The sequence below is a fragment of the Bos mutus genome, chromosome 10 (genome assembly GCF_027580195.1).
Source record: "Bos mutus isolate GX-2022 chromosome 10, NWIPB_WYAK_1.1, whole genome shotgun sequence".
Classification (NCBI taxonomy): Eukaryota; Metazoa; Chordata; class Mammalia; order Artiodactyla; family Bovidae; genus Bos; species Bos mutus.
Window position 1 is genome coordinate 98721915 of NC_091626.1, and position 23547 is coordinate 98745461.

General features: G+C 42.5%; 1 protein-coding gene and 1 long non-coding RNA gene across 14 annotated transcripts in view; one reads left to right on the forward strand and one right to left on the reverse strand.

Moving 5' to 3' along the window:
• The window catches only part of TTLL5 (tubulin tyrosine ligase like 5), a 316526-nt gene that overhangs the window by 138453 nt on the left and 154526 nt on the right, over positions 1-23547 (reverse strand). The gene's annotated exons all lie outside the window — the stretch shown is intronic.
• On the forward strand, positions 8342-13506 carry LOC138989460 (uncharacterized). 2 transcript variants are annotated; one of them, XR_011465766.1, is made up of 4 exons: positions 8342-8518; positions 9113-9213; positions 12417-12583; positions 13167-13506. It is a non-coding gene; the product is annotated as an uncharacterized lncRNA (long non-coding RNA). The 2 variants fall into 2 exon arrangements; XR_011465767.1 differs by having other exon boundaries at positions 12417-12489.

Below are 23547 nucleotides of genomic sequence, written 5' to 3' on the forward strand. Positions count from 1 at the left end.
GCACGTGCATACCACACTCCCGCGACACTGCCCTCAGGCATGCTCGTCCATTCCTCCCTGCCTTCACACAGGCTCGGGAGTCTCACTTAGCTGAAAAACAATAATCCATTCTCTGTACAATCGACTGGGGTCTTCCTCTGACAAAGCTTATTCCTTGAAATGCCAGGATGCCTTTCATTGGCAAGTTTTGGTACTGTGACTGTTCTTCACAATGACTATTTCTCATTCACTGGACCGACCATTTAAAGCTAGTCATCGTTCTGGTCTTTGTCCACTCAAAGCCTGGCAGTGTCACAGTCATGCAGTGTTTGCTGAATGAACAAATGCATGAAACTATGAACATTCCTCTCTCTGGACGAGTCCCATGTTCCACCCAAAGAAAGGAAACTAGAATTACCCTTTGAGGACTTAGTGGAATCAAATGGAAACGTCACTGGGTGAGAATTAGAATGGGTTCTCGTCCTGATTTCACCACCAGGTAGGCAGGAGAATTTGCATAATCCACTTAATTTCTCTGGGCCTCAATTTTTAATACCTTTAAAACAGGGTATGGATAGAATGTGTGGATATGTTTACAGTTAATTCTCATTTATGGAGCACTTACTCTCTGGCAGGCCCTGTAAAAATGCTTTCCTATATCATTTAATTTTCCGTTGCTCCTTAGGACATACCTAGGAATTTTCAGCATTTTATCCTCATTTAAAGATAAGTACAATAGTTTCAAAGAATCTGCCCGAAGTGACATAGCTGGTAACATTATCTGGCTAAAAAGGGGAGGGATCCAAATGGGTCTGCCTCCGTAGAACACCTGCTCTCAAACACTAGGTCATAACGTTTAAATGGAAGAGCACAGATATTCTAAAATAAAAGGGTTTGGACTTTCTGAAGCCATATGACAGTAGTAATAAATGGCAATGTTCTTTTAATTTACTTTTTTCTGGGAGGGAGACGCCTTAAGGTGATATGGAGAGGGTGACAGGTATGTCGAAATGCACCAAACAGAGTCTTGAAAGGGGGGCCATCCTTTCTGGATGAAAGGTCTGAGCCTAGAGAAAAGAAAATGCAAGATGAGATGAAATGGAAAGGGAGGATTAAAGGGATACAGCCTGGCAGAAAGGCAAGGGGAAGAGAGAAGAAAACAGGAAGGGACCCTGAGCCAAGCTAAGAATGAAGATGGGGGGCTGGACAGGAGAGGATGAGGACGGGGCCCAGTGCTGTCAATGGGCAGAGTGGCGGGAGGCAGGTCGCCATGCTGAGAGGAGGATCCACCAGCATGGAAATTCCAGCCCAACGGGAAAGGGGTTGGGATGACTGTGTTTCTCGAAGAACTGAGGGGGGTTAAAAGAGACAGCTCAGCCTGAGCCTGAGAGGAGCAAAAGGGAGAGACTAGTAAGAAAAACAATGACCCCACAGGTCTGAAAGGAAGAACGTGCAGACTGAAAAGAGAGGTGATGACAGAGTGTGCCTGGGATGCGCCATTTAACGCTTTAAACCTGTGCCAAGCTGAGTAATGTGGGCTTCAACTGGGGAGGTACCTCAGCTCTGGGAGAGAATAGACCCTGCATCGTCAGCAGCATGAGCAAACATTACAGTTTTACAGCAATAAGAAGTATTATTAATACTGAAAAGACCCAGTCGTGTGTCGTGCTCCGTAATTTCCAAAGCATGTTCACAAGGGTCATCTCACTGAACCCCCAAGACAATCTGAGCATCTTTGCTTCTCACCTGGCAACATGAGGCTGAAGTTCAGTCAAGTGATTTACCTCCAGCTCAGAAGTTCCAAGTGGGCCTGAAATTGGCACACGGGGCTTCTTGTCCTGGTCCAGGATTCTTTTGTGTAGGAATAAAACATACCCTGTGCCTTTCATTCAGTTACAGTTTATTTACAGTGCTTACAGTCCAGGAGAGCAAGAGCAAAGGCAGAGAAGATACGGACACAAGGGAGAAGACGCTGTGCGCCACAAGAGTGGAGTTCAGGGGAAGGAGCAAATCTGGGGCCAGCAGGAAAAGTCTGGGGTAACTGCAGACTGGACAGGAGAAAGGATGACTTAAGCAAAGGGGCAAGGAGGCAGAAAAACCTCAGAGTAGGCTTCAGAGGGCGGCTCTGCCTACCCAGTCCTTGCCCCCGACCAGCACAGCAGAGGCAAGTGCAACCCTTTAACAAAACTGAAAACAAATACCTGTAAAACCGGGTATTGTTTTGTCTTGGTGAACAAGATCTACATTCAAGAAATTTACTCTGAGTCCAAAAGCTGTCAGGACTGCATGCTGGGGGGTCGGGTGGGGTGTCACGCCTTCTTTTGGAAAAGGGAGATGTTCTACTGTCAGAGTGATGCTCTAAATCCTCAGAGAAATGGAGGAACTCCAATTTTTCAAAACTTACTATTTTTCCAAAATGGAAGAAGACTCTTGTTTGCCTCTCCTTTGGCAGTGATCAGAAAAGATTAGAGCTGAAAATGGAAGAGGGCTATTTCACAGCAGTCACAGAAAAAAGGGAAAAAAAGTGGGGAGTGGGGTGGGTATGCTTAGCACCTTACTCCACAATTTTATATTTACCCTCCCAACACGCAAGTTCCATTGTGTATTCTATGCACACATAGTAAAGAAAAAAATGTGATATGGGAACATAGTGAGGGAATCTGTGAAGTGCTGAAACAGCATACCTGGCAGCTGCTAAAACAAAACTTCAAAGATTTGGCTTCTTTGAAAAGCCATCAGGCAGGACCCCACCCACTCCCTCTGCTAGCCACAGCTTCCCTGGGAGCTGGTACACGTAACCACTTCCGCATGTTTGGCTCTGTTCCCCGGGCTATAGCAACTCTATAAGCCAAGTCAGAACTGCCAGCCAAGCAGGTGGGGGACTGGGGGCTGGGTAAGTGGAGGGAAGCAAGACCTCTCCCCACCATCTAGTCATGGGCATATCCCAGAAAATAAAATGATAATGTTAGGATCTGCTTAAAAAGTCCCTTCCTCTCAGCCAGCCCAGCTCTTGGTTAAACACTAGTAATTGGTTAAACACTAGTAATTCAGAAGCTCTGAGCTTTTGAGATTCCCAAGGTATTAAAATATGCCCCTTCCAGTACCACAAATTAGTTCAAGAACAGCATCTGTGGTAAATGTCTAGATCTAAACAAAAGAGCCTAATCAAGAATATGCCTTTCTTTGTACTTTTTTTTTTTTCTTTCTGCTGACAAGTTTCGGTCTTTATCACATATTTGAACCTTCTGGGTCAACCATCTTGTCCTGTGCTGCCCAGTATGGTAACAATGAGCCACTTGTGGCTTTTGAGTACTTGCAATGTGGCTAGTATGATGAGGAACTGAATTTTTCATTTTACTTAGTTTTAATTAATTTAAACATTTTTAAATCCACATGTGGCTTGCGGCTACCATATTGGATAGCACTGATCTAGCCACTTATTCACCAAACGTTTACTGAACACTTTTTACAGCAAAGTGTAAGGATGTAAAGATTTGCAAGACTCAGTCTCTGCCCCTCAAAAGCTTACACTCCAATACAGGAGGTGAGACAAGTATACAGATAACTATAATACAAGGAGGAGTGGTGTGTGTGATAGCAGAAGTAAACAGATAGATTCTCTAGGCAAGAATACTGGGGTGTATTGCCAGGCCCTTCTCCAGGGGATCTTCCCGACCCAGAGATTGAACTCACGTCTCTTAAGTCTCCTGCATTGGCAGGCAGGCTCCTTACCACTAGTGCCACCTGGGAAGTCCAGGTCACTTCTAAAACCTAATAAAATGTGAATGTTGTGTAAACAGTTACTGGACTACAGAGAATTCAAGTTTTGCTTTTTGGAACTTCCTGAATTTTTTTTTTTTTTCCTAAATACTTCAATCCATGGATGCAGACCTGTGGATATGGAGGGCCGAATACAAGTCTATCATATAGAGGACAGGGAGAAGAGAGGAACTACTCCTAAGAACACCAAAAATCTGAAACATTACACACATACACATATTCAGTAAACATCCCAACTTATTAGTCAACCAGTGTGAAAAGGCTGAAAGTAAAGAGACAGCCATCCTATACTGGGCTGTCAAAGATGCCTGATGCCCTTTCACTCCTAAGTACCTTCTAGGAATGGCTCTCAAGATTCCGTGGGTCTGGTGGGGTGGGGTGGATGTTGGTAAAAATAAGGGTTTCTGCCTTTTCCTCTTCCTTCACACCCTGCCTCTTCCAAGAGCACCTCTCCCCGCCCCCTCCCTCCCAAGGCAGAGGGCCTTTTGATTGTAGGGCACTTTTGATCTTAGATAACTGGAAAGAACTGAAGAGGACCTGGTGACTTGGGAAGGTGGTTGTGTGAGCTCTGAACTCAATGGAGAAGAAACAGGGCTTCCTTCCCTAGTGTTCAGATCATCAGGCTAGGAAGAGCCACAAAGATCAGTTCTTGGGGAATTAAAATTGGACACTAAGCCAGAGCTTCCTCTGAATTATATCTTTTAGGAACATGCGTTTGGTGGATGAGGAATACAAGGAAGAGAAAGTCTAATGATATTTTCTTGGGATGTCATCAGGGAAGGTTGCAGAAAGCCTACGCTGAGCTGAGCCCTGTAGGAGGAAAGACACAGGTGAGAACAGGGAGTCTGTTCATTCATCCATTCTTTCTTTTACTTAATATTTGTTCTTCGTGTTTAAGTGCCTACTGTTTACCAAGGCACTGGGATACAACAATGAATAAGACAGCTTACACTTTCATGAAGTAATCACAGGAAACTAACAGGATAAGCATCATAGAACGGTATAAGGATAGGAAAATGTACCATTTTGATCCATTGCATCTGGCTGGAACTAAATATGTGAAGAATAAAACTGGAAAGGAAGACTGGGGCCAGATACAGGTATTCACTTTGAAAATTATTTTTTGTTTTGTTTTTCTTTTTGTGTTTGTGGTACATTGGAAGGTCCTTTTATTTCTTCCTTAAAATTTTTGTTATCATCAGAATTAAAAAAATAGAAAGAAAATCTTTAAAATAAATAAGACAAATTAGAAAAGCTTAGCCTTGAAAAGTAGAAGCGCATTTGTACCGTATTTTCAAGACATAATCTCCAGCTTATCTTTATAAGTAATAAATCAGTATTTTGCTAGCTTTGATTTTGTTTTCTATAATTTCTTACTTACTTGTGACCTGGAGGAATCAGAAAGTATAGTTGATGCTTCATAAGCCCCAACATCAATTTCTAGACTTTTATAGTTGAATGAACTGAAAATTCTCTTACAGTTAGGACCCAGCTTGATTTCCGTTTCTATCACTTTAAACTAATACATTTTATCAGCCAGACTGGTTCCTCCTGACTGCCCCTTGAAAATGCCTGAAACCCCTTGTACGTTTCCTCTCTTTTTCTCCCTCCCCTTTCCTGCACCAGTCTGTAGCCTATACATAATCTAGGACTGTATTTAAACCCTTCCTCTGCAGAGCCTGATCTTTCCACCCATCTCTAGGGCCTTTCCTGAGTTGCAAGCTCCTCTGAGCCCATATAAGGGCTTCCCAGGTGGCGCTAGTGGTAAAGAACCTGCCTGCCAATGCAGGAGATGTAAGAAACGTGGGTTTTACCCCTGGGTCAAGGAAGATCCCCTGGAGGAAGGCATGGCAACCCACTCCAGTATTCTTGCCTGAAGAATTCCGTGGACAGAGGAGCCTGGTGGGCTACAATCCACGGGGTCGCAAAGAGTCGGACACGACTGAAGCAACTTAGCACACGCACACACTGATCCCACATACCCTCCACTTTAATCACTTGCTCTGTGTTTCATGTGCCAAAAATAATTAAACTCCCAGGCAAGTATTCTCCAGACCGTCCTGCTGAGTGTCAGCTCAAACGTACGTGAGTATGCCACACATTTCTTGATCTCATAGATGCTCACATAGAGTCAAGCACAAAGTAAGCGTGCAATTCTCTCTTAATTAACTTTGGCCTTTCTGCTTACCCAAGCCTTAGCTGCCCTTCCAGAGTCACCTCACACGTCTTTACCATGAAGCTTTGGCCACTTTCTCCAGTCAGAGTGACCTCTTTCTCCTCTGAAGGTGTACCGCTCACAGCATAGTCCTCGTTGTCTACAATTAAGTACATACTGCCTTACACTGCTTGTATTAATAACTTAAATGACTATCAAATTTCCTCCTTGTGGACAGAGAGACCCCGTCTATTACTTCCTTCAGAGTCAGCCCCCTGCCTTGCATTTAGGAGATATTCGGTAACATGTTAACTTTTTAAGGATAACATTGTTTTAACAACTACCAGATGAAGCCATTTCCCAGCTGGAACATTACTTATTACCAGTTTCACCTTTCTTTTCAAGTATTTCAATATACTAAATATTTGGTGAAGAAGGTAACAAAACTCTTCTCTTAGGGTCTTGTATTTCAAATGTCAGTGTTGGGTTCAAGCAGCTAGCAAGATATTTGAGAACACTAATAACAGGCAGATTTTTTCATCTACTCAATTTTCCTTGGTGCAACCCAACTACACAAGAACATAATTTTATTTCCTGTAGCCTTTAAGTACAACCTACTTATTACCACCACTCCGCTGCGGCTTCCTTACCTGTGGTACCAGAAAGCCCGATTTTCTCATCCAAAGATTTCTAGATTATCGTCACATTACTGAGATGCATCCATATTTCACTTTCATCACATAAAGACAGTAAAACTTCTTTTACAAAACCAGGCAAACACGGTATTAATTATTGTCTTTGAAGCCAAATTAATACAAGTCTTGGCCTGATAATTCATGAAAGCTAAAAAACATCCCTTTATTGCCTCTAAAGCATAAGAATGGTCCAATTAGGACAAGAGGTCTACTGTTACTTATTACGAACACCTGGGCCTGCCTTGTGACACTCTGAATTCCTAAACTCTCATATACTGCCTCTCTCACCTCCAGCCCTACTCTCATCTCCCAAAGAACACTTGGTTCCATATTAAAATGTTACCTTTTAAGTGGAGCTTCTCTATTTTTCCTTACAAGCATTTTAATAGTTTGTAATCAAAATTTTAATATATGGAGCCTCACTTCACAATAAAATCAAGTAAGGTAAACCGCAGAGATTAGGTATAACTGCTTTGTCTACTGTGATACAATACGACACTTCACATGTGCGGTGGCCAGCGGCATCTAAACTCAGCCGTGTAGCAATACTGTATCTCAGGCAAGTCTAATTCTGTGTTACTCTCTTTTCTGGAAAAAGAACTGATACCAAGAACCTACACCCAAACCAGAACTTACACCAAACTTTTGCTCTGAAAAATGGCTGCAGGGATGAGAGAATCTTTACTGCTGCTGCTGCTAAGTCGCTTCAGTCGTGGCCGACTCTGTGTGACCCCACCAGGCTCCTCCGTTCCTGGGATTCGATACTACAAGTCTATGATTTTATTAAAATATAGAGTCAAGAGGGATTTTTTCCCTTCAGCCTTTTAAACCCTCAGTCAGTTCAGTTCAGTTCAGTCGCTCAGTCGTGTCCGACTCTAAAGAATTGATATTTTCTTTGTATTTGGTCAGTAACATGCTGAGGGTTTTTTAGCAATAAGACCGGCAGGAGGGTAGGTTGAGGTCTTTATTAGCTAAAGGTTCCAGGGAAGCCAGCTGGTTGTCCTAACTGTGGAGTCAACATTAAGTAAGCTCTAACAGGGATCATCAGTGTTTCTCTACAGCAGTCAGAAAGAAAGATACAGTGTTTCTTCACCACTGTGCATCTTTGCAACTCTGTCAGGGCTGGTAACCAGTTCCATGGGAAAGATGATAGAAAAACTGCATGAGAATTAAACTGAAACATGAATTAAGTAACTTTGATAAAACTTCCTAATTCTAGGAAAGGAGTCTCATTCTCCTTGTACATGGATTTTTGTCATTCAGTCCTCTTAAAACCAAAATAATCATCAATTGTGGATGGATATCAAATTACAAAGCGAGTGGCTAAAAAGGAAAGGGTCTTGCCGCTAACAATGACTCTGTATGTGTCTGAGTGTGCAGGTGTGCACGTTAATCCTGAGGAACTGTACGTAAGGTGGTTTACCTTAGATGCTTGGGCGGGTGGGGGCGGGAAGCAACCTAAATTGGAAACATGCTACATTGGCAAACCACAAAGCGAGCTGCGTTTTATCCTGACTTGTAGATAAGAAAAGATCCCCCGCCTTTCACGCCCGAGTCTGGGCCCAAACATTCCCGAACTTCCTTTGCCTAGGCCCCGGTATGAGGTCCAGCCAGCGAGCTTTGACACACTTCCAAAGTTTTTACCAACATTCCTTCAAAGAGGCAGAAGTCCAGTCATGCTGGCCTTGGCACAGACGCCTATGGCGCTCGGCTCTCTGGGTGCAGGAGAAACTGGAGACCATCCCGGGGCCTGAACTGACACGGAGCTAACGCCTGAGAGGCTGCGTGTCTGGCTGAGCGAGAAAAACAGCAGAGAGGACTCTGCGCCTTGATCACGCGTGTGCCAGAGGCGTGCGAGACTCGAGGCGACGGAGTGGCAAAAGCTAAAACTCAGGAGGAAGGCGGTCAGGTAAACCTCATTTTCTGGGAAGGGAAGGAGGACAAGGAGAGAACTATCACTTCGGCAGCACTCTGAACAAGCGAGAGTTTCCTTCTGGCTTTTAGGCCGCACTCCGCCCCCCCCCACCACCACCCCCAAAGTGGTTTCTTTTTGTGATTGTGCTCTTTGGCTACAGAGTGTTGTTTATATAACAGGATAAAGTACAAAATTATAAGCTCCAAACTCCTCCAGAGAAAAGCTCTCCCAAAGCTCGACCCCCAGGATGGATGGAAAATATGAGTGTTTACTGGCTGGAATACTGAGCCGCAATGGAAATTTCAACATTGGGGAGAAGATAGCAGAGAGGAAGGGCCTGTTGAGTAGAAAGAAGTCACCCTTCAACAGAGGGGTCAAAGAAAAGAAAGAGTCTCTCCTGTTGGCCCCACTTTGATACCCTCCACTCCTCAGCTGCAACGGCCGCATCTCTGCAACACCGCTCCACAGGGCACTGCCTGTGGCTCACGGCCAGTTTCCTCTAAACTAGATACTAAAACAAGGAGTGCAGGAATCCCAGATCCCAGGCAAGTCCAATTTTTAAGCTTCTCCTTTTTTTTTTTTCCACAGGAAGGGAAGTAAATGGTATCAAGAACCTACACCCAAACCAAGCACTCCATTGGCTACTTTGACATGCACAACTCAACTAAATCTTGAAACAACTTAATGAGGTAGGTATTATCATCTGCACAGGGAAACTGTGGCTCAGAGAAGCTAGGTTAACTTGCCCGAGGTCACATACTCAGTAAGGCAAATCCTAAAGTCCCTTCTCTTTTCACTACACCATGCCATCTTGCTAATAGGGGTTGATGGACCCCTTTCCTATAAAGTTAACATGCTTTTAAAGAATATATCAATAGAAGCATTTAAAGGACTGGTTCCAGAATAATTTCCCTAAACAAAGGGAGAGAATGGAAGCAAAGCCTTAGCATTCTGGTAATTTTTTTTGCCTAACTATGGGACTCTCTTTTAAAACCTAATATCTTCCTCCTCCTAGTCTCTTTATCATGGTTTAAAGAAATGTATGACTTTAAATTTGCTGTCTTAACCATTTTTATGAGTACAATAGTGTTAAGTATGGTTACACTGCTATGCAAAAAATCTAACTTTTTCATCTTGCAAAACTGAAACTCTATAGTCATTAAACACTAATCCCCCATGTTCAGTTCCCCCAGCCCTTGGCAATCACCTTTCTACTTCCTGTTTCTACAATTTAGACAAGTTTAGATACTTCATAGGAGCGGAATCCTACAGTGTTTGTTTTTTGTGACTGGCTCATTTCATGCAGCACAATGTCCTCAGGTTCAGCCACATTCTAGCGTGTGACAGGGTCAATCTTTACATCCTCTTCTGCATTCCCCTTCTTTCACTTGCTTGTGTCACAAACTTAAATCTTTGTCATATGCTGCCCAACGCGGCTTCCTAACTGTTCCACGTGGATGTGGTTCCTTCTTGCCGCTGGATGGTAGCCTTTTAGTCATCCAACAACAGGTCTTGAAAGTCTTTTAGACCCTACCCAGTGCCCTGCAGAGCTTCCCTGGTGGCTCAGTGGTAAAGAATCTAGCTGCAGTGCAGGAGACCCACTTCAATCCCTGGGTTAGGAAGATCCCCTGGAAAGGGAATGGCACCCCACTCCAGTATTCTTGCCTGGGAAGAGGAGCCTGGCAGGCTACAGTCCATGGGCTCACAAAAGGATCGAGCGTGACGTGGAGACTAAACAACAGAAACAACAACGAAGTGGGGTGTGCTAGGCTAAAGTCAGACAGCCCCTGGCCAGCGGGCTCCGGGGGCAGGGCAATTCTGTCTTACTTGTCAGTGCTCCACAGCAGCTTTAAAGTTCTAAAATACAGTTTTAGAACTCTAAATTGTAAAGCTCTAAAATACAGTTGTTTTCCAGAGTGGAAGCCACCTGGCCAAGCAGCCTAGGTCCACGATGTCACAAAAAGGAGGAACAGACTTAGGGCTGTGCCTTCAACCTCCCCCATACCTGTAACATCGAGGAACAGACAGATCTCCAGGTTGTGTGTGCTAACACAATGCCTAATACACAGAAAATGATTAGAGGGTTTATTTTTAAAGAAAATAAACAGTATTTCTGAAGACTGACTAAAAATGAAAAGGTGGGAAGTCAAAGTCCTGAGTCTCTACCAACATTCATAAAAAAATAATCTAAAAGAAGGGAGAAAAGTATTAGCTGAACTGGTATCAAAACCTCTGGAAATTGGTCCCAAAAAATTAGGTAAAAGAAAGGGCCCAGACTATAATTTATTATTTAAATGTAAGCAGGCAGAAGAACAAGGTAATGTGAAATAGCACCCAAATTTCCAAGATTTGTGGCTTCATTGTACCCCATTCCCCAGGACTGAATTTAAAATTCTAAAATACAATTGTTTTCCAGAGTGCAAGCCACCCAGCCAAGCAGTCTAGGTCCAAGATGTCACAAAAAGAAGGAACAGACTCAGGGCTGTGCCTTCAACCTCCCCCGCACCTTTAACATCGAGGAACAGACAAATCCCCAGGTTGTGTGTGTGAAAAAGCCAGAGATGGATAAAAATAATTCAATGACAAATGCTGGAAAAACATACAAAGGGGCAGAAGCCAGACATTCGTGGGATTCCCTGACAGCTCGATCCACAAGGAAGGGCTGGACTGGAAAAAAACAGAGCTTCAGGCTCCTGCCAAGCTGTCTGAGGCCCTGTTCTTCCCAAATCATTCCAAGCAGCAGCCAAAACTTTACAGTAACCCTTCCAGGTCTCCCAAAGAAAGATGCACTCCTCACCTAGAAAGTGCTCCTCCCTGACGTGGTCCAGTTCCGTGCAAGGCTGGCAGTAACGAGGAGGTGCCTCTCGACATCAATTCTCAGCTCTGAATAACTCCCCGAGTGCCCAGAAAAATGGATAATTAAAAGGTAGCTTGAAAAACCCTAGCCATTTCACTGGCTAAAGAAAAGCTTAATAGCCAGGTATCAGCATCTGGGCGGGGGGTAGGGGGGTGTTTCCCAGGTGGCTCAGTGGTAAAGAATCTGCCTGCAACAGGAGACGCAGGTTCGATCCTTGGGTCAGAAGGATCCTGTGGAGAAGGGAATGGCAACCCACTCCAGTAATTCTTGCCTGGAGAATCCCACAGACAGAAGAGCCTGGTGGGCTGCAGTCCATGAGGTCGTAAAATATTCGGACATGACTGAGCTACTAAATAACAACAACATCATCCGTATTATAAGAGTCAAATACAACCCCTTTAAGAAAAAAAGAGGTTGCGAACACTTGGTACCTGCATCGTGGATTGTATCATTCTCAGTCGGCCTTGTTCAGAGGCACACCTCAGGTTTCTAAACATGTGACTGCATTTGGCCCTGACTACCTTCTCTTCTGGAGATTGGCCTGCAATTAATCTCACTTATTACCTCTGAAAAGTAACAACAGAGGAATGGCTGGCCGAGTCCAACTCTGAGTGTCTAGGGAACTGCAAGCTCCACGGCCAGGCCTCAGACTGTCTGGGCAAGGCGTGGGCTCTCTGCCTTCCTCTCCCACAACAAAGCTCCAACAGGGACTCCAGACAGACCAGAGGAACCGAGGGATTTGAGGAGCTGGGCTGAGCTCACACTGACCCAATGGGAGACGACAGCCCTGGGCTACACTTGGGATGGTTTCAAAACAGCGGGGGAAGAACAAGGTTGTCTGGTGAAAACTTGTGTGATCCATAAAATTGAGAACAATAGCAACACCACAGGGAAATGAAAAATAACACTATTTGCAGAGCTCTTGTGAGTCACTAGTTTTCATTCCTGTGGCTACCAAGTCACTGAATCCTCCAATATGCAGATGAAAAGTACAGCCAGCAGTGGATTCTCTTTACATCTTTTCACTGTTTACAGGGCAGCCCCTGGTCGAGTGAATTATGAGAGTTTATCAGCACTGGAATCCACCGATGCTTTTGTGGATGTACACGTAAGAGTACTTTTATTTACTCAGCACCCACTTCCAGGGAGATCAAAGTGCTTTAAGGACAACCTAAAAGCTCTCAAAACAGGCCAGTTTATGTGTAAGTATGCTTATCCAGTAAAAAGATTAAATGAATAGTTTAGGGTCACTTAGTGTTAAAACCAGTAATAAAACTCACAACTCTAAGCTACTAAGCCCTTCCTCATTAAACTTAGTCACCCTTACTACTAAGGAAGGAACAACAAGAGACTAAATAAATATTCACAAAACAGTGACTTACAGGTAAATAAAGAAACTGAGGCCTGGAACAGAGCAGAATGCTTGAGGGAGGTCTGGCTGGGGCCCATGTCATCGCCAGTTCTGGAAGGACCACTTGAGAATTCACTTAGGGCTGCTTGTGGGTGGGTAGCTCTGGGAATTCCCCATGGAATTAGAACTCACAAGCTGAGCTTCCAGGCTGTCCTGGCAACCAGAGGTTGTTTGGGGGTAGGGGAAGATTTTCTAGGGCTACCTTGGACTAGAATGGGGCCTAGAAACTGACCTTGAACTTGAAGAAGAGGTGAAGGGAGGGATGTTATGGTACAACTAACCCCCAAAGGGAAAGACCAGGGAACTTTGCAGGGGTTGCTTTCTGGCGCCAGTGGTTGTGACGTTGATTGTATCATGTGCCGTTTCTACCACAGCCCATGAGCAGAGCCTAGCTGGGAGCAGGCCATTCACAGCGCTGGGCCCTAGGTCCTGCCTCTGACCTGGACGGATCCCTCCATTGTTCTGTGTCTCAGCATTAACAGGTGTCACCAAGAGAAGGCTCTAAGCCCAGCCATAATTTTTACTCCAAATACAAACTATAAAAAATACGAAAACTCAGGGCTTCCCTTGGAAGTCCAGTGGTTAAGAATCTGTGCTCCCACTGCAAGGGGCGTGGAATTCCCAATCCCTGGTTGAGGAGCTGATCCTGCATGCTGTGTCTGTCCAAAACGTACAGTCCTGACATTGTTTATCACATGGAAAACAACTGCAGTCCTGGATAAAGGCAATATATCCAAGACTGTGGAGAAAGTGTTTTCCGTAGAAACAAGATTTGGATTGTAAAATGAAAATGGAATATTTGGAAATATTTTATATGGAAAATAAAGCTCTGTGGCATAAACAGAATTTCTTTTTTACGACTTATGTTTTAGGAATGTGGTTACTCTGTAACTGTAAATCACCAAAGGACAGACTTCTCCTGTGAAGAGAAGCATGTGGGAGGATGGCCTATCTTCAAAAGTCCTGCCTCGTGGTCTTCAACACTTCCTAATTCTGAACCGAGATGGTTCTTTTCACCCTTGACCACAACGATCACTGGTTATGAAAGACACTGTACCCGAGCATGATGTAATGTGCTTATGTTTATCTTGCTTCCTGGGCAGAGGCTCTGCTTCCCAAATTAGTTCCTTAAGTCATCATTCTAATGGCAACAACTACCTGGACAACAATTAGGTATTTCCTCCATGCCTGAGCCTTCGGTCACCCCTCCTCAGGGCAGGGGAGCATCCAGAGTGGTGGCTGGCTGGCAGAGGCCTGGGGGTGGGGACCCGGTGGGACACGTGTGGTAGAGCCTCTTTATTTGGAGGGAACAATATCTTTCAGCTGGTTGGAATACTTCATCGAAACAGTCACATTACTCTCTAGTTCATCTGACTCAGGGACAGATACAATTAAACCCATATTTAATAGCCATTAGAGCCAAGATGTACTGGGAATCTGTTTCTTCTTTTTTTTTATACAGGGAGACTTAAAATACAGACAGAGACTAGATTTCAATAGAGTGGTTTCTTTTTTAAAGTAGAAGTTGCTGACTTTATGGCCAGAATTTATTTGCATTTTATCCTCCCCCATTTTGCTCAACTACATAGAGGGAATTTCCTTCCCACTTTCCAAATGAACACTGTCCAGAGAGTCTAATTAGACAACCTACATAAAAATACATAAAACAAATATATGCTTCAAAAGAAAAAAGAGTCCAAAGTTAATACAAGGTATAAAAAAGAATTATGAGACAAGGAGAAAATATCAAATGTCAATACATGAAAATGTTGACTATGAGCAAAGGATTAAACACAGTATATGCCTTTGGGGTTCCCGCGATCCAAGCCGCTGCACTACCTCCATGCTCGGCCCTCACTGGGGCAGAGCCACTGGAGGCTAGAAAACAATCCCAATGGCACCATATCTCCTGCACCCATGGGCACTGGCTTCCCTGCACACCTGGTCCTGCCGGGGTCCATGCGATCCAAGCAGCTGTCCCACCTCCAGGCCTGGTCCTCACTGGGGCAGACTCAAGGCCTCCAGGGAAGCCTCAGAAGCAAACTCCTGTGGATGACCCACATGCAGAGGGGGGATAAAACCACACTTAAGCTCCAGGGATGGAGTGACTAAGGAAGAGGATCAAAAAACTTTCTAAAAGCTGTATAAGCTGTAAATTAAACCCACAAGAGCAACTAGGTAGACTCTCTGTCTATGGACATACAAAAGGATAATGAGTACTCCTACAAAAGAAAATTCTCTAGCTCTGGCAGCTCTGGACACTGGAGGCAAGCACATGTGGGAGTAGGGCCAGATTAGAATCTGAACTGTCCCCAAAGAAGGTCCAGAGACCAGTCCTCCTGAGTACCGAAGGGCCTCCTAAGAAGGCGAAGGTGGGCGTGGGGGGTGAGAATGCTGACAGCTGAGACCTGAGAAAAACATTTATTATTATTCCTATATTTTTATTCCTTCTATAGTTGGTTCTGAATATTCTTTTTTTTTTTTCTGTTGCTGTGGTTATTATTATTATCTCTTTTTGAATATACTTTTTATTTCTTTTCTATATTTCTATTTTAGCTTTTTGTGTTTTGTTGTTGTTGCTGTTTTTCTTGTTGAAGTTTTACTTTAATATGCATGTATCTTCTTTATATATTTTGACGTAACTTTGCTTTTCTATTTGTTTTTCTTTTTTCACCATGTTTGTTTCTTTTGTTTTCTTCGCTTTATTCCGCAGTTGACACTCTGCTTTGGTCTTGTTTTCTGCTTTGTGTTTTAGTTGGTTTTGTTTTAATTGGTTGATATTATTTGGTTTCCTTTGTTCGCCTCTTGAACTTTCTTTTCTTTGATAAGCTTTGGTTTCGTGTGTGCGGTATGTGTTGTGTGTGTGTATGTTCCTTTGTTTTTGTTTTTATTTGTCTAATTTTGCTTTTACCATTTGTCTGGGGTTCATTGTTAGTCTCTTGGGTTTTTGTTTGTTTGTTTATTATTTGTTTTAATCCCTTTTATTACAGTATTCTTGCCTGGAGAATCCCAGGGACAGAGGAGCCTGGCTGCTGTCTATTGGGTCGCACTGAGTCAGACACGCCTGGAGCAACTTAGCAGCAGCAGTAGCAGCAATGCCATAACAAGCAGCTTGCGAGATCTCGGTTGCCCGACCAGAAGTAAGGCCTGAGCCTCTGGAGTGGGAGTGTTGAGTACAGGACACTAGAGAACTCTTGACCCCAGGGAGTATTAATCAGTGAGAACTCCCACAGAGGCCTCCACCTGTATCAAGATTCAGCACCACCTGACTGCCTGCAGCACCTAGCACAGGATACCTTACCCAGCAACAAGCAAAACAAAAGCACAACCCAATCATCAGCAGACAGGCTTCCCACAGACACCCCAAAATACACCACCTCACATGGCCCTGCCCATCAAGAGGAAAAAAACTCACTTCCTCCCACCAGAATTCAGGCACAAGTGCCTTCATACATGAAGCCTACACCAGGAACTGGACCAACCTCATCCATGAGACAAAAAGCAAGAGGAACTATGACCCTATAGCCTAGGGAAAGGCAGACCTCAAACACAGTATTTTACACAAAATGAAAAGACAGAGAAATATTGTGCAGACGAAGGAACAAAGATGAAGGAACAAGACCAAATAAACAAAGAGGAAATAGGCAAACTACTTGAAAAAGAATTCAGAATAATGACAGTAAAGATGATCCTGGTAGCTCAGTTGGTAAAGAATCAACCTGCAAAGCAGGAGACCTCGATTTGATTCCTGGGAGGAAGATCTGCTAGAGAAGAGATAGGCTGCCCACTCCAGTATCCTTGGGCTTCCTGGTGGCTCAGCAGGTAAAGAATCCACCTGCAATGTGGGAGACCTGGGTTCGATCCCTGGGTTGGGAAGATCCCCTGGAAAAGGGAAAGGCTTCCCACTCCAGTATTCTGGTCTGAAGAAAGACTGTACAGTCCATGGGGTTGCAAAGAGTTGGACACAACTGAGCTTCATCACATTCACCTTTCAAAGATGATCCAAAATCTTGAAAATAGAATGGAGAAAATGCAAGAATCATTTAACACATTTCACAAGGAACTAGAAGAAAAAAAATTAGCAAACAGTAATAACACAATTACTGAAATTAAAAATACTCTAGAAGGAATCGATAGCAGAATAATTGAGGGAGAATAATAAGTGAGCTGGAAGGTATAATGGTAGGAATCATTACTTAAGAGAAGAATAAAGAAAAAAAGAATGAAAAGAATAGTCTCAGAGACTTCTGGGACAATATTAAATGCACCAACATTTGAATTATAGGGAGAAGAACAGAAAAAGAAAGGATTGACAACATTTTTGAAGAGATTATATTTGAAAACTTCCCTAACATGGGAAAGGAAATAATGAAGTCCAAGAAATGCAGAGTCCCATACAGGATAAACCCAAGAAGAAACATGCCAAGACACATATTTATCAAACTAACACAAATTAAACAAAAAGAAAAAATATTAAAAGCAGCAAGGCAAAGACAACAAGTAACATATAAGAGAAATCCCATAAGGTTAACAGTTGATCTTTCAGTAGAAACTCTGTAGGCCAGACAGGAATGACAATATATATTTAAAGTAATGAAACTGAAAAATCTACAACTAAGATTACTCAGTACAGATCTCATTCAAGATTGATGGAGAAATCATAAGATTTATAGACAAGCAAAAGTTAAGAGAATTTAGCACCACCAAAAAAGCTTTACAACAAATGTTAATAGAAATTCTATAGGCAGGAAACACAAGAGAAGGAAAAGGCTTACAAAAACAAACCCAAAACAATTAAGAAAATACCAATAGGAACATATATACCAATAGTTACTTTAAATATAAATGAATCAAACACTCTAACCAAAAGATACGGAGTAGCTGAATGAATACAAAAATAAGACCCATATACATGCCGTCTACAAGAGACCCACCTCAGACCTAGGACACATATAGACTGAAAATGAGAGGATAGAAAAAGATATTCCATGCAAATGGAAATTTAAAAAAGCCAGAGTAGCAATTCTCATATCAGACAAAACAGATTTTAAAATAAAGAATATTACAAGAGATAAGGAAGGACATTACATAACGATCAAGGGATCAAGGAAACATAACAATTGTAAATATTTATGCACCCAACAAAGGAGCACCTCAATACATAAGGCAAACATGACAGACATAAAAGGGGAAATCGACAGTGACACAATAATATTAGGGGACTTTAACACTTCACTTATACAAATAGACAAATCATCCAGACAGAAAATTAAGGAAACACAAGCCTTAAATGATACATTAGACCAAATGTACCTAACTGACATCTTCAGGACATTCCACCCAAGTGCACAAGGAGCAAACATTCTCCAGGACAGATCATATATTGTGCCACAAATCAAGCCTCGGTAAATTTAAGAAAACTGAAATGTATCAGGCATCTTTTCTGACCACAACACCATGAAACTAGATGTAAATTACAGGAAAAAAAAACTGTGAAAAACACAAATACACAAAGGTTAAACAGTACACTTCTAAATAACCAATAGGTTATTAGAGAAATCAAAAAAGACCTTGAAACACATGACAACGGAGACATGATGACCCAAAACCTATGGGATGCAATAAAAGCAGTTCTAAGAGGGAAGTGTATAGCAATACAATCTTACCTTAAGAAACAAGAAAGACATCCAATAGACAACCTAACCTTACACCTAAAGCAATTAGAAAAAGACGAACCCCCCCCAAAAAAAAAACAAACCAAACAAACAGACCCCAAAGTTAGTAGAAGGAAAGAAATCATAAACATCAGAGCAGAAATAAATGAAAATAAATGAAGGAAACAACAGCAAAGATTAATAAAACTAAAAGCCAGTTCTTTGAGAAGATAAACAAAATTGGCAAAACATTAGCCAGACTCATTAAGAAAAAAGGGAGGAGAATCAAATCAACAAAATTAGAAGTGATAAAAGAAGAAGTGACAACAGGCAATGTAGAAATACTATGGCAGAAAGTGAAGAACTAAAGAGCCTCTTGATGAAAGTGAAAGAGGAGAGTGAAAAAGCTGGCTTAAAACTCAACGTTCAGAAAACTAAGATCTTGGCATCTAGTCCCATCAGTTCAGTTCAGTCAGTTCAGTCGCTCAGTTGTGTCAGATTCTTTGTGACCTCATGAACTGCAGCACGCCAGGCCTCCCTGTCCATCACCAACTCCTGGAGCTTACTCAAACTCACGTCCATTGAGTCGGTGATGCCATCCAGCCATCTCATTCTCTGTCATCCACTTCTCCTCCTGCCCCTAATCCCTCCCAGCATCAGAGTCTTTTCCAGTGAGTCAACTCTTCGCATGAGGTGGCCAAAGTATTGGAGTTTCAGCTTTAGCATCAGTCCTTCCAATGAACACTCAGGACTGATCTCCTTTAAGGATGGACTGGTTGGATCTCCTTGCAGTCCAAGGGACTCTCAAGAGTCTTCTCCAACACCACAGTTCAAAAGCATCAATTCTTTGGCGCTCAGCTTTCTTCACAGTCCAACTCTCACATCCATACATGAAGTGATGGGACAGGATGCCATGATCTTGGTTTTCTGAATGTTGAGTTTTAAGTCAACATTTTCACTCTCCACTTTCACTTTCATCAAGAGGCTTTTTAGTTCCTCTTCACTTTCTGCCATAAGGGTGGTGTCATCTGCATATCTGAGGTTATTGATATTTCTCCCGGCAATCTTGATTCCAGATTGTGCTTCTTCCAGCCCAGCATTTCTCATGATGTATTCTGCATATAAGTTAAATAAGCAGAAGTAGATGTTTTTCTGGAACTCTCTTGCTTTTTCCATGATCCAGCGGATGTTGGCAATTTGATCTCTGGTTCCTCTGCCTTTTCTAAAACCAGCTTGAACATCCGGAAGTTCACGGTTCACGTACTGCTGAAGCCTGGCTTGGAGAATTTTGAGCATTACTTTACTAGCATGTAAGATGAGTACAATTGTGCAGTAGTTTGAGCATTCTTTGGCATTGCCTTTCTTTGGGATTGGAATGAAAAGTGACCTTTTCCAGTCCTGTGGCCACTGCTGAGTTTTCCAAATTTGCTGGCATATTGAGTGCAGCACTTTCACAGCATCATCTTTGAAATAGCTCCACTGGAATACTATCACCTCCACTAGCTTTGTTCGTAGTGGTGCTTTCTAAGGCCCACTTGCCTTCACATTCCAGGATGTCTGGCTCTAGGTGAGTGATCACACCATCGTGATTATCTTGGTCATGAAGATCTTTTTTGAACAGTTCTTCTGTGTATTCTTGCCATCTTTTCTTAATATCTTCTGCTTCTGTTAGGTCCATACCATTTCTGTCCTTTATCAAGCCCATCTTGCATGAAATGTTCCCTTGCTTTATTGACTATGCCAAAGTCTTTGACTGTGTGGATCACAATAAACTGTGGAAAATTCTGAAAGAGATGGGAATACCAGACCACCTGACCTGACCTGCCAGTCCCATCACTTCATGGCAAATAGATGGGGAAACAATGGAGACAGTGACAGACTTCATTTTGGGGGGCTCCAAAATCACTGCAGATGGTGACTCCATCTGTGAAATTAAAAGACACTTGCTCCTTGGAAGAAAAACTATGACAAACCTAGACAGCATATTAAAAAACAGAGACACTACTTTGCCAACAAAGGTCTGTCTAGTCAAAGCTATGGTTTTTCCAGTAGTCATGTATGAATGTGAGAGTTGGACTGTGAAGAAAGCTGAGCGCCAAAGAATTGATGCTTTTGAACTGTGGTGTTGGAGAAGACTCTTGAGAGTCCCTTGGACTGCAAGGAAATCCAACCAGTCCATCCTAAAGGAGATCAGTCCTGAGTGTTCATTGGAAGGACTGATGCTAAAGCTGAAACTCCAATACTTTGGCCACCTGAGGTGAAGACCTGACTCATTTGAAAAGACCCTGATGCTGGGAAAGATTGAAGATGGGAGGAGAAGGGCATGACAGAGGAAGAGGATAAGATGTTTGGATGGCATCACCGATGCTATGGACATGAGTTTGAGTAGGCTCTGGGAGTTGGTGATGGACAGGGAAGCCTGGCATGCTGCAGTCCATGGGGTCAGAAAGAGTCGGACATGACTGACCAACTGAACTGAACTGATATGCCAATAAAACGGACAACCTACAAGAAATGGACAAATTCTTGGAAAAGTTCAACCTTCCAAGGCTGAACCAGGAAAAAATAGAAATTATGAACAGATCAATCAGAAACACTGAAATCAAAACTGTGATCAAAAATCTCCCAAAAAACAAAATTCCAGTGCCAGATGGCTTCACAGGTGAATTCTATCAAATGATTGCATGCTCAGTTGCTTTAGTTGTGTCTGACTTTTTGCGACCCTATGGACTGTAGCCCACCAGGCTCCTCTGTCAATGGTGATTCTCCAGGCAAGAATACTGGAGTGGGTTGCCATTCCCTTCTCCAGGGGATCTTCCCAACCCAGAGATCAAACCGCATCTCTTATGTTTCCTGCATTGGCAGGCAGGTTCTTTACCACAAGCACCACTTGGGAAGCCAGTCAAACGTTTAGAGAACAGCTAATGTCTAACCTTCTCAAACTCTTCCAGAAAACTGCACAGTGAGGAACACTCACTCTAGGAGGCCACCATCACCCTGATACCAAAATCTGACAAGGGGACATCACAAAAAAAGAAAATTATAGGCCAGTATCACTGATGAACATAAATGCAAAAGTCCTACAAAATTCTAGCAAAGAGAATCCAACAACACATTGAAAGCATCATACACCATGATCAAGTGGGGTTTATCCCAAAGATGCAAAGATTCTTCAATATATGCAAATCAATCAATGTGATCACCATATTAACCAATTAAAAGATAAAAATCATATGATAATCTCAACAGATGCAGAAAAAGCTCTGGACAAAATTCAACACCCTTTTATGATAAAAACTCTTCAGAAAACTGGCATAGAAGGAACCTACCTCAACATAATAAAGGCCATATATGACAAATCCACAGCAAACATTATCCTCAATGGTAAAAAAACTGAAAGCACATCCTCCAAGATCAGGAACAAGACAAGGGTGCCCAGTCTCACCACTATTATTCAACAGTTTTGGAAGTCCTAGCCATGGCAGTCACTGAAGAAAAAGAAATAAAATGAATCCAGATTGGAAAAAAAGAAGTAAAACACTCATTGCCTGCAGATAATATGCTACTATACATAGAAAGATAGTAAAGATCCTATCAGAAAATTACTAGAGCTAATCAATGAATTTAGTAAAGTCACATGATACAAAATCAACATACAGAAATCCTCTGTATTCCTATACACTAACAACAAAAGATCAGAAAGAGAAATTAAGGACTCAATCCCATTCACCATTGCAACCAAAAGAATAAAATACCTAGGAATAAACCTACCTAAAGAGATAAAGGACCTGTATACAGAAAACTATAAGACACTCATGAAAGAAATCAAAGATGACACAAACAGACAAAGAGATATAGCATGTTCTTGGATTCAAAGAATCAAAATTATGAAAATGACTCTACTACCCAAGCAATCTACAGATTCAATGCAATCCCTATCAAATTGCCAATAGCATTTTTCACAGAACTAGAACAAAATATTTCACAATTTCTAAGAACCCGAATAGCCAAAGCAATCTTGTTAAGAAAAATGGAGCTAGAGAAATCAACCTTCTTGACCTCAGACTATACTACAAAATTACAGTCATCAAGGCAGTATGGTACTGGCACAAAAACAAATTATAAATAGATCAATGGAACAAGATGAAAGCCCAGAGATAAACCCACACACCTATGGGCACCCTATTTTTGACAAAGGAGGCAAGAATATGCAATGGAAAAAGGACAGTCTCTTCAATAAGTGGTGCTGGGAAAACTGGACAGTTATGTATAAAAGAATGAATATAGAACATTTCCCACCACCACACACAAAAATAAACTCAAAATGGATTAAAAACCTAAATGTAAGACCAGAAACTATAAAACTTGGATGAACACATAGGCAGAACACTCTTTGACATACATTGCAGCAAAATCCTCCGAGACCCACCTCTAAGAATAACGGAAATCAAAACAAACGGGACCTGCTGAACTTAAAAGCTTTTGCAAAGGAAACTAAAAACAAGGTGAAAAGACAACCTTCAGAATGGGAGAAAATAACTGCAAATGAAGCAACTGACAAAGGATTAGTCCAAAATATACAAGCAGCTCATGCAGCTCAATATCAGAAAAACAACCCAATCAAAACAATGGACAGAAGACCTAAACAGACGTTTCTCCAAAGCAGATGGCTAATACACACATGAAAAAATGCTCAGCACTGCTCATTATTAGAGAAATGCAAATCAAAACTACAAGAAGGCATCGCCTCACACTGGTCAGAAAGGCCACCGTTATCAAAAAATCTACAAACAAAAAGTGCTGGAGAGGATGTGGAGAAGAGGGAGCCCTCGTGCACAGCTGGTGGGGATGAAAACTGATACAGCCACTATGGAGGACAGTACACAGACTTCTTAAAAAACTAGGATAAAACTACTATATGACCCAGCAATCCCACTACTGGGCACATAACCTGAGTGTGTGTGCTCAGTCACATCCAACTCTTTGTGACCCCACGGACTGTATCCCACCAGGCTCCTCTGTCCATGGAATTTTCCAGGCAAGAATACGGGAGTGGGTTGCCACTTTCTGCTCCAGGAATCTTCTCAACCCAGGGATCAAA